Source organism: Taeniopygia guttata, chromosome Z (genome assembly GCF_048771995.1).
Source record: "Taeniopygia guttata chromosome Z, bTaeGut7.mat, whole genome shotgun sequence".
In the NCBI taxonomy this organism is placed as follows: Eukaryota; Metazoa; Chordata; class Aves; order Passeriformes; family Estrildidae; genus Taeniopygia; species Taeniopygia guttata.
The window spans coordinates 48,180,560-48,197,115 of NC_133063.1; the positions used below are offsets into that span (position 1 = coordinate 48,180,560).

The 16,556-nt window shown below is 40.6% G+C and overlaps 1 protein-coding gene and 1 non-coding gene across 4 annotated transcripts in view; both read right to left on the bottom strand.

Moving 5' to 3' along the window:
* The window catches only part of ZFR (zinc finger RNA binding protein), a 47,785-nt gene that overhangs the window by 29,398 nt on the left and 1,831 nt on the right, over positions 1–16,556 (bottom strand). The gene's annotated exons all lie outside the window — the stretch shown is intronic.
* LOC115491298 (small nucleolar RNA SNORA66) lies at positions 1,995–2,133 on the bottom strand. Its single transcript, XR_003957261.1, has one exon. It is a non-coding gene; the product is annotated as a small nucleolar RNA SNORA66 (small nucleolar RNA).

The following is a 16,556-nucleotide window of genomic DNA, read 5'->3' on the forward strand; positions in this document are numbered from 1 at the left end:
AATGCTTTAGTCGGTCTTCAGTAAAGTGACACAACTGTCAAATTAAGAAAAATGCTACTTTTGTGTGAGAGCTTATTTACTGACCTGTACTAGCATGAAGTTTTCATTTCACCATATTCAAGCAATTACATTTTTAAGATGGCCATGAAAATCAGCTCGGAACTGTTGTAATTATTTAAACACACATATCTGATAGAGGACTTCTCCAACGGATGGTCAGAATTTTAGAAGCTGACCGCACTTGCTCAAGCAGAAGTCCACTGACAAACCAAAAGCATCAAAAGTGCAGACAATTACAACAAGCAAGAAAACCACTACCAGAGTTCTGGCAATCTTCCAGGCACATGCTGAGACTAATCTGCCTCTATAAAATTTGCAGGTAGGATGCTAATACGTGGCAATTTACTAAAAATCCACAAATACGAACAGCATAAATAAAAATTGATTGCTTCAAAGGTTTAATTACTTGAACAGAAACTAGAATTATTGTCCTGTAACTGCATGATATTGTCCTATGATGATGTATAACTGTGGATTATGATTAGAAGCTTGGAATAGTTATTTTGATTTTTAAACAAAGTGAAACAGGTAAAATATCACTAATCTGGAACAATGACATCAAGTGGGGATTCAGTGATAATTCTGATTATTTTTGTACATTTCCTACACTGCTGTTCAATAATAGCTATAAATATATACTTTTAATTTCACATAAGACACTTCCACAACTCCGTTGTGTTCAGTAATTTTTTCTTACTTGTTTTTAGAAAACCTGATTTTGTAACTTCAATTACAGTAGAACCCACTTACTTCAATAAATTAAAAAACCACCGACATGCAGCTCCCTCCCCCAACCCTAAACCATTCTCACAGCAGAAACAGAGAAAATTTTACTACTGATAGACTTATATGCCTGGATTCCACCATCTTCCCATCACATGTCCCTCACTGCTTAAAAGACTACTTGCATTCTATCAAATTTTACTTCAGTGTGAGTTGTACATACAATAATGTTTTATGTTATTTTCAATTATTAGCCTAAGAACAAAATGAAAATACCTAAACCACTTTGATGAACCTCACATTGCTGCTTGCAATTCCTCCTCCCTGATGTTCACAGGAAAATTCTGTTTACTTAACATGACAAACTGGACTCCATCACAAAATTCAGGAAGACTCTTTTATGGTGGTAGAAGTGAATGACAGTCTATAAAATTAGGAGTCATTATCTACATAACTAACAGTACAGAAGTGTAAAATAGTCACAAAATCTGAGGTAGTTATCATGGCCATATATATCTACTAAAATCACATTAAACTGAGTAAACAGACAGCAGACTGCTTAACTGATGATAGTTGAACACATCAACAGTCTAATACTGCCAACAAGGTAAAACTTGCTTCACACTTTTCCCACTCTTCGGCTTCCCTTCTCCCAAACATCAATCCTGGCTAAGCCAGATCTTATTCCATCCCTGATGCTAATTCTGCTACTTGTCAAAGCATTCAGTGCACTGATGTAACTCATTAATCTAGCAGAAAACAATGTGAGGGTTTCCTGTTGGGGTGATATTCTAGTGTGGCAGAAATGTTAAAAAAACAACAGCTTACAAAATAGGTCTGCTGAGGGTCAGAACCCATATTAATTTTATATATATATATGTACATGGCAATGGAGCAAAAAAGGGAAAAAAGACTTGTGCAGAAGCCCTAGCATGGCTTTTCCCCATTTCATGAAACTGTTACTGTTAAAAAATAAGATACAGTGCTCACAACACACTACATAGTAACAGTACCAGTCAGTTAAGCAAAGAAAATGCTTTTGTTCTCAGAATATGTATGATTAAAGATATCTGATAGTCTTCAGTATTTAAAATTGTGAAAAAATTACAAAAGAATTCAGTATTTAAAACTGTGAAAAGATTACCAGCAGAACTATTAACAAGATTATGGTACAGACAACTTCATTTCTTGCACAACCAAGCAGCAAAATTCCTTATCATGGCATAAAATTAACAGCCTAAGTAATTAAGATTTCTAAGGCTAATACAGGTCCTATGACCATGTTTATTTTAGCAAACATGTTCACCTTGCTTCTGCAACATCATGCAGAGCTAGTGATTGAGTTTGCAAGACTGCAAGAAAAATATTCTAGAACTGACTTCTTCCTTTCTAAAAGTTGTGTTACATTATGTAACAGAAATTAATGGTGACATCTCCTCTAAATTTGTGACATTATTATCTTCTATGGTCTTACTGAAAACCTTTAATATTAAGATGAGCAGACTTATGTTTTAATGTAATTAGTTTACTAAAAATATCCCTGCGCCAACTTCTTTAACTAACTGGCAAGTGTTCTTATCCTGGTTTGGTGATTAGTGCCTTATCATGTTTGCTGAGATGAATTTAGCTCCTCCTAGATTATTTTGCCAAACTCCGTATTCTGCTCTTCCTTCATCTGTGCACCTATCTTAATATTATCGGTTTTCTTTTGACTACACATGGCAAGAACCTCATGCATCATTTCATATTAAGTTTCAGCTGTGCCACCCACTCTACTCCAGACAACTGCTTTCTTTCCCAGCAGTCTAGCTTCCTCAGAGCAGATTTTTGTGGAGTTACCTGTGTACTGACTCTATTTTCCTCACATCAAATAGCACAATATGCCACACGAGTAAAAATACTAAAGTAACAACCTATCCCTAGTGAACTCCACTGCAATTACTGCTGCAATTACTGCTATTTGATACTAATAACTTCTACCAGCTCCTTCTCTACAATTCTTTTACTAATCCCTACCTTAAGTAATAATTTTTCATACTGCACCACATCAAGTATTTCTTCTTAGTCTTGATAAATAAGTCTCCAAAAGATCTAGGCACATCATCAAAACCACATGCATACTCTTCACCACATCCCTCAACACCACGGGGAAAAGCTGACCTTATACAATTTACTCTGTATGTTCTATGAGTTAAGAATACTTCAGTAGGTATCAACCACTGCAGAGAAAGAAGCTAACTCACTGATGCAGCCACTTCTCTTTGTACATCAGTTCTTTTCTTCTCCAAAATAAATTCTAATATCCCTTATTAGCATTTTTGAGTCCAAGCTCTCTTCCAAATACACTTGATTCAGTTTGCTTTACTAACCTGCAGGAGTTTAAAACTCACAGAATAATTTAGGTTTAAACAAGGATTTGGAAGTCACCTGTCCTTATCCCATGCTCAAAACACAGCTTATTTCAAAACTGGAAGTTTCTCAGGGCCTTATCTGGTCATAGGCTGATCACCTCCAAGAATGGAGACTGCAAGGCTGCTCTAGACAACCTGTTCCAGTGTGTCATGGTTTAACCCCAGCTGGCAACTCAGCCCCACACAGCCACTAGCTCATTCCCCCACAGTGGACGCAGGGAGAGAACTGGAAGAGTAAAAGTGAAAAAGCATGTGGGTTGAGACAGACAGTTTAATATGAAAGACAAAGGCCACACACACAAGCAAAACAAAACAAGGGTTCAGATAGCATGGATTAATGGGCCAAAACTAATCATATGAGGCACAACAAGGCCATGTGCCGGGTCCAGTCCTTAGATCACAACAACCCCAGGCTACATTACAGACTTGGGGAAGAATGGTTGGAAAGCTGCCAATTGGGAAAGGACCTGGGGGTACTGGTCAACAGCAGCTGAACATGAGCATGGAAACATTAGTTTGCCAGTGTGTGCCCAGGTGGCTAAGAAGACCAATGGAATCCTGGCCTGTATCAGCAATGGTGTGGCCAGCAGGACCAGGGCAGTGATTTTTCTTCTGTACTCAGGCACCAGTGAGGCCACAACTTGAATCCTGTGTTCAGCTCTGGGCCCCACACAAAACACTGGGGTGTGGCATTATACCCAGAAAAGAGGAAGGTGTTCAGCCATCTCAGGAAAGCCAGGTTCCACCACAGAAAAACAGTTACTTGGGAAGACAAATACCATCACTCTGAACATCATCTCCTTCCTCCCTCCCTCTCCCTCCAGTTTTATCATTGAGACTGATGCTAGGTAGTATGAAACGTCCCTTTGGTCAGTTGGGGTCAGCTGTCTTGGTTATGTCCCTTTCCAACTTCTTGTGCACCACCATGACCCTCACTGGTGGATGGGGTGAGGAGCAGAAAAGGCCTTGACTCTCTGTGGACACTGCTCAGCAATAATGAACATAACCCTGTATTATCAACACTGTTTTCAGCACAAATCCAAAACACAGCCTAATATCAACTACTAAGAAGAAAATTAACTCCACCCCAACCAAAACCAGCACATGATGTTTGAGCATCCTGTCAAGAATTTTTCCCTTAGACTATGAAAGCTCCAGTTTCAAAAGCAAATGAGCTCTAGACCAACACCTACAAAGGCAGATCTTCTAACCACTCAATTCAATGCAACTTTATATAACAATTCTTGTGGAGTGTTTAAATTCACTTTCAGAATAAATCATTCTTTAATTTAGGAAGCTGTGAGTAGCTTCCAATTGTATTCTGCTGTACTACTATTATACCACATCTTCCACAAGAAATTTTCATTCAAAAACAATGTATTTTACTAACAGACCTATTTCTTTAGGTCTTTCTGATTGTAATAGAACTAATGCTTCCCTACAAAGCTGACTTAATTTCTGTTTTCTTGGAACAATACACTGTTCCATGCTCATCTTCCTGTTCAGGTGTCTGTCACTACATTTCACTATCCCATCCAGAGTCAGTTTGCAAGGCATACGCAATTGCTCTGCTCCAGATTCTGCAGGCATGTATTTCAATCAACTACAGAATGTCATTTGCAGGACCTTACCTAAAGTGTTTTGACCCTCCTTACCTGTTTTTAAACTTCCACATCTACAATACTTCCTCATCCTCTTTATTTCCTCTTCCCAAACAAGGTAACCTCTATTCAGTAGTTTTATACCACTGTGTATACTTAACTTGTCCTCATTTTTCACATTCTAACTGAATAACTCCAAGAAAATGAGAGGTTAATTCTTTACTAGGAATATTGTACTACTGTGTACAAGTATTTTTTGTAAAACACCTTTGACTCACTTATTTGAATAACATCTATTATAATTTCTACTGACACTAACAATGTGTCAGTACCAATCTTTCTGTTGCATTAGTGTCAGCACAACTTTTAAAATACCACTATGATATTAAAACTGCTAGATAAGACTGATTGCAGTGAGCTGTGACGATGTATGTTTCTCCACAGTATTCCATGATAATCTGATTTTCTAGGGGTGGTGGTGAGGGGCCATTCTGTCTCTCAATCTTGCATAATTCACCCCAGAGCAAAGGCCAAAGCAAAAACTGGCCTTATCCACATTGCTGTCTTGTGCACAAGCTCCTTTCATCAAATGCAAGTATCTTTCCCCACAGCAGGTGCACATTTTGCCCTGATACTTTTTAAGTGGGATATAAGAGTAATACACTGGCTGTTTGCATGGTATCGACATTGGACCCCATTGTGTAAACCCAGAACGGTCATTCTGAAATAAGAAAAGTACTTTAAAATACTGTTTTGTTTGCAAACTCTCCATTGTGATCAGTGAGGCACCAAATAATTGCGAAGATCTCCCTGCGGAATTCTACAGCACAAAATCAAATAAGCTACAGCACAGATTTACAAAACCCGGCGTAATTCTAGGTAGATACTTAGCCTGGAAACCTCTACCCTTTGGCCAACTTGTATTAAAACATCAGCAACGAAACGTCTACACCCTGAGAACAAGCTCTCAAAACAGAAGGTGTTGGCGTACAATACTCTCTATTTCCTACTAAAATAACTAGATTATTTTCATAATTCTGTTATATAAGATAACTTCTATTTCTCTTGTCAAAAAGCAGAATATTCAAGTAGCAATCAATAACCTTTAGTGAACAGCCTAAAGACCTGCAGCAAGAACACTGTAGCAATGTTTTTGATACAAAACCATAAATACCGACTTCCAAAGCAAAAAAGTGGGAAAGAAAAGGAAGGGAAAGGGAAAAAAGGGGAAAAAGGGGGGAAAAGAGAATAAAGGGGGAATAAAGGGAAAAAAGGGGGAATAAAGGGAAAAAAGGGGGAATAAAGGGGGAATAAAGGGAAAAAAGGGGGAATAAAGGGGGAATAAAGGGGGAATAAAGGGGGAATAAAGGGAAAAAAGGGGGAAAAAAGGGGAAAAAAGGGGAAAAAGGGGAAAAAAGGGGGAAAAAAGGGGAAAAAGGGGGAAAAAAGGGGGAAAAAAGGGGGAAAAAAGGGGGAAAGGGGGGAAGGGGGGAAAGGGGGAAAGGGGGGAAAGGGGGGAAAGGGGGGAAAGGGGGGAAAGGGGGGAAAGGGGGGAAAAGGAGGGGAAAAGGAGGGGAAAGGGGGGAAAGGGGGGAAAAAAGGGAAAAAGGGGGAAAGGGGGGGAAAGGGGGAAAAATGGGGAAAAGGGGGGAAAGGGGGGGAAAGGGGGGAAAAGGGGGAAAAGGGGGAAAAGGGGGGAAAAGGGCGGAAAACGGGGGAAAACGGGGGAAAACGGGGGAAAAAGGGGAAAAAGGGGGAATAAAGGGGGGAAAGGGGGGAAAGGGGGGAAAGGGGGAAAAGGAGGAAAAAGGGGGAAAAAAGGGGAAAAAAGGGGGAAAAAAGGGGAAAAAGGGAAAAAGGGGGAAAAAGGGGGGAAAAAGGGGGAAAAAGGGGGAAAAAGGGGGAAAAAGGGGAGAAAAAGGGGGAAAAAGGGGGAAAAAGGGGAGGAAAAGGGGAGGAAAAGGGGGAAAGGGGGAAAAGGGGGAAAAGGGGGAAAAGGGGGGAAAAGGGGGGAAAAGGGGGAAAAGGGGGGAAAGGGGGAAAAGGGGGGAAAAGGGGGAAAAGGGGGAAAAGGGGGAAAAAGGGGGAAAAGGGGGAAAAGGGGGAAAAAGGGGGAAAAAGGTGGCAGCACACTTAAACAGTCAGATGTTGTAGAGAGCAGAAATTGCTGGTCAACAGCAATTGATGAGGTACAGCTGTCCACTTAGCAAAACAATATTCTTCAGCTCCACAACCACGTGTTTGTCTCACTTAAATGGCCATATAAGGTAGGTTTGCAAATAAGCAGCATTATTCCCCAAAAAAGCTTAGAAAGAACTTGCTAGATGGAATACAGGAGAGCCTTTGTTAGTTACTTCCTAACAGCCAAACTGAAAGAAGAACTGGATTTCCAAAGAATGGCACAGTATGACGAGCAATTCTGAAACAAATACTGAATTCTTTTCTGCAATACACTTATGTCTTGTCTTTTTTAATTTCCAGCTACTGCCCTTTTCTAGAAGAAACTGTGGAGACATTTTATTTAAAATAAAATGGGAAGGAGAAAATTTTATGTGGTTTTTTATGTTAGCAATATAAATATAATACAACATTTTGATATAATGATATCTATTTTGCCAAATGAATGACAATTGTAAGATACTTTATTTTCCCCATTAAGGCATTTGCTGAGTAAGTCATGCATTAAGAAATGTGATAATCCATCTGTGGCTGTTACATCGTGCTCAGGACATGCCTTTTCCCCATTGCCCGGGACCCCTGTGACCCTGATCAGATAACCCTGGACCCCTCCTTCCTGCCCTGACAGAGTTGGCAGAAAACCAATAAGTTCTCCCTGTCCAAAGCCTAAATAAACCCCTGACATTTCCTGTTTGTTCTCTTTGCCCTGTTCTTTCCCTTGGACATCACAAAAAAAAAAGAGAGTTGGACAACATACATCAGGGTAAGAGCCTCTTTTGGAAATCTTTACCTATCTCCTGATGTGTCCTCCTCTCAAAGCCTCAGATCTCTGGGCTAGCCTGATAATTTAGGGGCTGAGAGAGGGGGAAACGTCATGTGGCAGTTACTGTCAGAGGAATAAAACATTTTCAAGAAAAGGCAGCCTACTTCCAAGTCAGATATGTAACACATAAAGGGTATGTATAGAGGAAGCACAGAAAATGTTCCCTATAAGCCCTGCTTTTCATCACACTTGAATCATTTATTTGAATAAAAAGAAATTAATTGTTACTCACGTACACATAACAGCATGCTGCTGTATTAACAAGCAACACATGCACACAAATGCTGCTCCTATTTCAGCTCTGTTTATCTTGCTGAACACTGAAAATTCTCCTCCAAGAGGTAGAGAACATCTCTGATTTTTCAGTTTCAGTTTTCAGACAAGTGCTGTTTTAACAGACAGTTAGGATCTGGCCTAAAACCAATTATGTCTCTATCCAAGATACAGTATTCCTCAGAAATTACAACTTTTAAAACATATTTCTTCCAGGGGTTTGGTTTTTTAAATTTAAATAAGTGATTTCCATGCACAGTATTTAAGATAAGTTCTAAAATAGTTTTTTAAAATATGAGTAGCTTGAATAAAACCTTCCACTAATTAGGATGTATTTTTTGATTTGTACCTTTTAAGAACATTGGAACATTTTAGCATTAAGGAACCATATTTGGTGAAATCTAAGTGCCAGGTTTCTTGAAGTTTTACAGATTAGTCTATTAATAGCAGAATAGCAAAAACACAGTTCTGCAGTTCTTTCAGGAACATGATGATTGAAACAAGTATGTTCTGGTTCTGTAAAAACTGTTAGAGCAATCTGCTCCTGCTTCAGACCCTAACCTAGAAAGAGGCACTCCTGAATAACTGCTCAGACGAAATTTCAGATGTGCTAATGGAACATGGACAGAGCAAAACAAAACCAAAATTAGAATTAACCAGAAAAAAAAACAAAAAAAAAGTGAGCTTTAATCTCCTAAACAAACTTGAAAATAAACAGCATAAAATGGTGAAATGAAATATCACACTACAGTATGTTGTACTTTAGGAGTGACTGCGCCTGTATTTCTGGAGCCTGTTACTCACTACAGGCATAAAATGTTGAATATTTAATCTCTTCTTAGAACTTTAAGGAAAATTACTTTTTTCCTAGTCTAATGCAATTTTATTAGGAATCCAGAGAGACCTGAAGGTATGCAAATGTGCTATACCCTCATGAATTCTGCTAAATTTCAGCAGCAATACATTATATAATTTAACTACATGAAGCCTCAAAAAGTCAGTTTTGTAGCCATTTTGAGTTTTCCCTTACCCTTCCTTGTTCTAAAAACTTGTCTGCACCATGCCATTACAAATTATTGATTGCCACCAGATAGCTAAACCATATACTTATCAATAAGTCACCTCAAAGATTAACAGCTTCATGTTTTCAAAACATCCTTTCTTTGATAATCTCTACATTTAGTTTTACAATCTGATTTAAATCTAATAAAATTCTGCCATGTTCCTTGTATATACTGCAGGTGCCTGTAACAGTGCTGTAATATATCTTCTGTATAAAACTCTCTTGTCTTGGCTACAAACAAGACAGCCCACTGTCCATACTGCTTTATTTAAAAAGTTCATTTTTTTTCAGGTCTATTCAACAGCCTTGAATGATAACATGCAAAACAAAAAGGACTGAGCTTCAGAGGTTACATCTGCTTAAAAAGGAGCAACTATTAGCATCATCCCTGTCAAAATCACAGAATGGCAGAGATTGGAAAGAACCTCTGCAGGTTATTAGGGATCCAATCCCACTTAGGCAGCGTCACCTATAGTGAAACACCCAGAACTATATCCAGACAGCTTCTGAGCCTCTCTAAGGATGGAGACACCACAACTTACCTAGGCCACGCGCACAAGGACTCAGTCATTCTTGTGTTCAAAAGGTGCTTTTTCATATTCAGAGAGATCCTCCTGTGCTCCAGTTTATGCCCATTACCTCTGGTCCTGGCACTGGGCACCACTGAGAAGAAGCCTGACTCTGTCCTCTCTGCAGCCTTTCTTCAGGTATTTATACTTATTAAGATTCCCCCTTACCCTCCTCCAGGCTGAATAGTCACAGCTCTCCCAGACTTTTCTCATTAGAGAAACGCTGCAGACTCCTCAGCAGCTTTGGAGGGCCTCTTGGGCTCTCTCCAGTACATCCATATCTCTCCTGTACTGAAGCCCAAAAACAGACACAGGGTTCCAGGTGTGGCCTCATTAATACTGTGTAAGAGGGGAATGATCACCTCTCTCATCCACCTGGTAATACTTTATTCTAATGCATCCTAGATGCCATTCTCTTTCTTTGCTGCAAGGACCCACTGCTGGTTCACATTCAAGTCTGGTGCCACCAGGACCTCCAGGTCCTCTTCCTTTCCAGCTGGGTGGCCCATGGTATGTACTAGTTCATGGAGTTGTTCTTTCATACTGCGCTTTGCACTTCCCCTTGTTGAACTTCCCAAGATTCTTGGCAGCCCTTTTATCCAGATTTTTGAAGTCCCTCTGGATGTCACTGTAACCCTCTGGCATGTAAGTCACTCCTCATCATTTTCTGTCATGAGCAAGCTTGCTGAGAGTACACTCTGCCCTAACATCTGGACCATTAATGAAGATGCTAAATAGAAAAAACACTAAAATTGACAAGTTCTCCATAAAAGGAAGGAAAGTTCACTAGTATGGAAAATTGTACTAAATTGTTAAAACATTCTGTATTTCCTGCCTAAAGTTACTACTTTGCTTTTCTAGCACCAGTAAAGTAACTACGCTCTAAGCTACCACTGTGGTATTTCAGTAGCATACAAAATTTCATACATAATTTAACACCCCACAGTTAAGCCTATAACCATCAACCCATTCTGAGGCTACAAAGGATACAGCTATACCATTAACAGAAAATCTTCCCAAAATGCTCAGTTCCTATAGACAAGCACCTGCTGTAAATTTCAACTAGTTGGCAGGCTTTCCCTCCTTAAAATGACAAAAAATGACAAAAGCTTCTTTGACTCAAGGCACCTTTCCCCCTCATTCACCACCTTCTCTGGATCCCTATTACAGCCTATTGCAATACTGGTATACAACCCAAGTTAACAAACCCAGAGCCCCTTATTGCCTTTCTAATGTTGGCATATCTCCTTTGAGAGTGGGACCTCATTGATTTGAAAAGAAGTCCATCAAAGTCCTCTCACAAACAACAGTAATGGAGGTTTCTTGTGCACACAGAGCTAGAACAGCATGTTTACTACAGCACTAAACACTAGCACTCCTTGACCAAAAGAGAATCAGCTCCACACAACTCTACCATATTCAGTGAAGTCTATTCTGCTAAGAATGCAGGTGTCAAGATGTGATGGAACTCAAGAGAACATGGGCATAAAGTACACAGAGCAAGCATTCTGAGTTTTTAGCTTCATCCTGTGGTAAAACTGATTATCTCACTGCTCAAGTCTAGCAAAGTCCCACCCACTGTTCTCTTCACCATCTCGTTTTCACCAACACAAGACTGAATTATGTTTAGTGGTACCTTAAGCTTGGTCTGGCATGCCTGTGTGAATTACAGCCCTAACATCTCTGAAAGTCTCCATACTTTTCAAACTAGTATCTAGATGAAGAAGAGTTAACTGGGGCAGATATTGAACACAAAAGAAATTAGAAATACTAGCAACTGTGAAAAGAACACTCCACCCCCAATCAATTCTCAATAGCCAACTCATCCATTTGTAGCAATTAACTTTCTTTTGTTGTTTTATGTTACTTGAATATGCTGTAACATGGTGCACTACATTTGAATCCCAAACCAGCAGTAATTGCAAGAGTTCACTTCCATTCTGCCTAGAATATTGCATCTTAACCTGGACACACAGGTGTGTGTCTGTTCTGAACTTGCACTTCTAAAATTGCCTTTATCTGTGACAGCTCACCACACTCAGTAATATTCAAGCTGCTTGAAGGCAATTCAAAGTTAACAAATCATTCCTAGCTACCCAAGCATCTCCCATTAGTGTTCTGTCTCGTTAGAGCAAGATACAGTATGAACACCACCAGGATGAAACTCACAACACTTGAAAGATTCTTCACCTTTTTAACAGAAACCAAAACCAAAATACAAGCTTAATTAAATGAAACTATCACATTTGCACACTTCTCTGTCCAAACATTACTCAAGGCCCCTATCACTCCATCAGCATTTTAACCAGCCAATTTGAGATTAAAATAATAATTATACCTCTGTCCAGCACTGAACCAAGAAGGCCAATATTATTTTACATTGGAAAGACAAGCCAATATTAGGGTGTTAATTTCAAACTGAGTAGTCACACAGTGGCTCAGGTGAGGTACATGGTATGCACACACACAACAAGATGATTAGTACTACCAAATTCCACATTTATTTCAGGCTCCTAAACAGATGGATCAGTACAGTCACCTCAATAAGTAACAAATGAGGTTTGCACTGCATGCAAGTTTATAACCCTAGGCCCTAATGCCACCACTAGCAGAAAGCACAAACTGTAAAGGTCCTGTTCAGAGAAATTTCCTGCATTATTATTTACATAATCTAATGCTTCCCTCAGTAAATCATGACATTATTACTGGGTAATGCACACAAAGCATTTTAAATTAGTAGGGTAGCAGGAAATTTTACGCAGCAATAATACTGAAAGGAACAAGAATGCTTCTAATACATTATTTACAGGTTTAAAGGGCACTTAGCTCCTTTGCTGTCTTTGATTAAATATGAAACAAGATTTCAAGTATGTTTTATGAAAATTACTATTTATGAACTAATAAATACAGTAATCTATTCCTCTTATCTAGTCAATTGAAGGAACTTTACTGATTATACTGTCACAACAGTAAATATTATCAAGTTCTGCATGCCCATTGTGATTTAGGCTGGGGTAGAATTAATTTTCTTCTTAGTAGCTGGTTCAGTTCTGTGTTTTGGATTTAGGATGAGAATTATGCTGGTAACACACATATGGTTTAGCTGCTCTGCAGCAGGGCTCACTCCCAGTCAAGGACTTTTCAATTCCTTGTGTTCTGCCAGTGAGCAGGTGCACAAGAAGCTGGATGGAAGCATGGCCAGGAGAGCTGACCCAAACTGGACAAAGGGTCCATGCCATAGAACATCATGCATGCATGTATAAATAGGGCAAGTTGGCCAGGAGCTGTGTATTGTTTCTGGAGAACAGGCTGAACACTAGTCAGCAGGGATAAGCTATTGTGTTGTGCATTGCTTTCTCCTCTTAAAGATTTATTCCCCCTAATCCCTTCACTACTACTATTACTTTTATTAGTATTACAACTATAATTCATATTATTATACTTTCTTTTCTTTCAACTATGAACTGTTCCTATCTCAATCCATGGTGAGCAGGAAGTGAGCAAGAGATTGTATAGTACCCCCGCCCAGAACTACTGGCTGGGGCTGAACAGCAACAACCCAATACTCCTGAACTTTCCAAATCCAACATCTACCACCTAAGCATCTGTCAACCTGACCTTTTTAACCACTTCAAATATCAGTATTTAATGTTAAGACTTGGACAGATTTTAATTTCTTTTTCATGTGAAGGATGACAAAGTATTTAAATGATCCACCATGAGCCATGGTTAACCATTAACCAAGAGCCATGGTTAAGCTGGGATTCCAGGAAGACACAGTGACTTCTGTGCTCCACTGTCTTCTTAGTTTAAATTCTGCACCTGGGACAGGGCAACCCTGGATGTGTAGATAGACTGGGGAAGGAGAGGATGGAAAGCTGTGTCACAGAAAGGGACCTGGGGCTCCTGGTCAGTGGTGAGTTGAACACGAGCCAGCAGTGTCCTGGCAGCCAGGAGGGCCAACCCTGTCCTGGGGGCATCAGGCACAGCATCAACAGCCAGGACGGGAGGGGATTGTCCCGCTCTGCTCTGCACTGGGGCAACCTCACCTCGAGTGCTGGGGGCAGTTTTGGGTGCCACAATATTGTAAAGGTATTAACCTGTAAGACAGTGTCCACAGGAGGGCTATAAGGATGTTGAAGAGCCTGGAGGGGAAGCCATGTGAGGAGTGGCTGAGCTTATTTGGTCTGTTTAGCCAGGAGGAGACTGAGGGAGACCTCATTGTGGCCTTCAACATCCTCACAAGTGGAAGCAAAGGGGCAGACACTGATCTCTTCTCTGTGGTCACCAGCAAGAGGACCCAAGCGAAGAGCCTCAAGTTGCATTCGGAGAGGTTTAGGTTGGGTATCAGCAAAAGGTTTTTCCACCCAGAGGGTGGCTGGGCACTGGATCAGGCTCCCCAGGGAAGTGGTCATGCTACCAAGCCTGAAAGGGTTCCAGAAATATTTAAGACAATATTCTCAGGCACGCTGTGTGATTCTTGGGGATGTCCTCTGTAAGGCCAGGAGTTAGACTTTGATGTTCCCTGTGGGTCCTTTCTAATTCAGGATATTCTATGATCCTATGATTCACTACTAACAACACCAATTAGAATACTGTCATTTTGAGGAACTGCAATTCAGAGTTTATACCAGTCTACAAGAAGTCTAGAATACAGAAACTTTCCTTAAAAGCACCTTTCAGCAATCACTATATAGAGCAATTTTTTCCTTTGAGTCTTCTGAGTGGGAGATCCACAACTGTGAATACTCTAATTCTGAGGGACCAGCTTATAAACTGAATGTTCCCACATCTCTGTGGGCCCTGGTGGGATTCACCCCAGAGTACTGAATGGGCCAGCAGCTGTTACAGCAGGACCTCTCAATCACCTACTGAAGGCCTTAGAAGTCCGGGCAGGTCACTGCTGACTGGAAGCTTGCCAGCGTAATTCCCATTTACAAAGGCATGAGGCAAGAAACAGAACTGGAGAATTATTCGTGTAACCTCAGCTCCTACAAAAACTATGGAGATAATAAGTGCTACTGGAAGGTGAAAGAATCGTTAAAAAACGTCTCCCACAGTCAACACAGTTTCACAAAGGAAAGTCCTGTTTAACCAACCAATTCTGCTATCATAAGGTCATTTGCATTCTGGATGAAGGGAAGGCAGTGGATGCAGTTCCAGTTTGACTAAAGCAGCCAAAATTATCCCTCACAGCATCCTTTTCCAACAAGTTCCTCAGCTGTGGGATGAGCAGATTCACAGTGCTCTTGCTGGAGAGCAGCAAAGGGCTGTATTGAACAGGGCAACATCTGGCAACCAAGAGTTGGGTGCACCATTAGCAGCTTGGCTAATGATTCAAACTGAGAGATCCTGTGGATCCTCTTTAGGGAAAGAAGTATTGTTGAGGGATCTAGAGAGATTCGAGCATTGGGCAGTCATTAATGCAGTGAAATTTAAGAAGTTCAGATGCTGGATTCAGTACCTGGGATGGGTAATGCCAAGCACAGGGATGCAGTGGGAGAGGAGTGGCTGGACAGCTGCAGAGGGACGTGGGGCTCGCTGGTGCTGTGCTCAGGGTGGGTCAGCAGTGCCCAGGCAGACCCAAGGACAAACCCCATCCCAACAAACCCCATCCCAGGGCACTGAGCACGGCACAGCCGGCCCAGAGAGGGGATGGTCCTGCTGGGCTCAGCCTTGGGGCAGCCTCACCTGGAGCCTGCAGGTGGAGAAGAAAGGGAAGGTCCTTGAAGGTGTCCTGAGGAGGAAAACAAAGCTGGTGGGAGGGCCGGAAGGAACTTGTGGCTGAGGAATTTGGGCTTGTCTGGTTTGGGGAAAGGGAGGCTGAAGGGTGACCCCACTGCTCTCTGCAGCTTCCTGAATAGGGGAGGTGCCAAACTCTCCTCCCTGTAATCCAGGGACAGGACATGAGGGAACAGTTCACAGCTGCACAGGAGAACTTTCCTGGCCATTAGGAGGCATTTCTCTAAAGAAAGGGTGGTCAAGCACTGCAACAGCTTCTAGAGAAGTGGTCGATTTTGGACAGTGCCCTTAACAATGTGCTGGAACTTGGCCAGCCTGAGTGGGCAGGCAAGTGACTGGACAATGACTGTAGATCCCTTCCAACTGAAAGAGTCTGTTCTATTCCTTGAAATTAAAGAGTCTACTTAGACTCTCTTCTTTCTGATGCAAAGTTTAGGCTTTTTATTTTCTCTGCATGTTTCCAGATGAAGACTTGATATATTTTGAGATATTATAAGAAAGGTGTGTATGCCAAAAAGAATTGCACACATTTTTTAACTAAGTGCTGAAATCAGTACAATTCTGATTATTATCATTAGGGAGCACTGAGTCATCTAAAATTGCAGATTAATATTCTTCCAACATTTCAGAATTTTTCACAGCCATTTTGGCAAGAGAGAACCTTTAAAAATGTGACTGATATTGTGTTTATTATGAAAATTTCTGTTATTTCCTATAAAAACTGCAGTGTCAGAACTTCCAAATTGTGTATGTATAAAGAACTAAAGACTTCAACTGCAAGTGTAATCTTTTTCTCATAAAACACATTGTTATTTTACACAACTTTTTAAGAATCAATAGGTTAGTTCAGCATCCAGAAACACCTTTGATTTTTCAAGCTTTATGAGGCTCACCTATGCATTAAGAAGGTTGAAAAACATGTGTTTATTTATTGTCCTGGTTTCCAAGAACTCAATTTTTTTATTCCTTGAACTGTCACTTCAAATACTGGAAAAAAAACTGAAAGACTTGTTGTAAAATCAGATCTTACCATCTTCCCCTGCCACCACCATCTCCTTCTCAAATATACTGGAGTGGAAAACATTATTTGCAGCACTCTGTAAACACACCAGT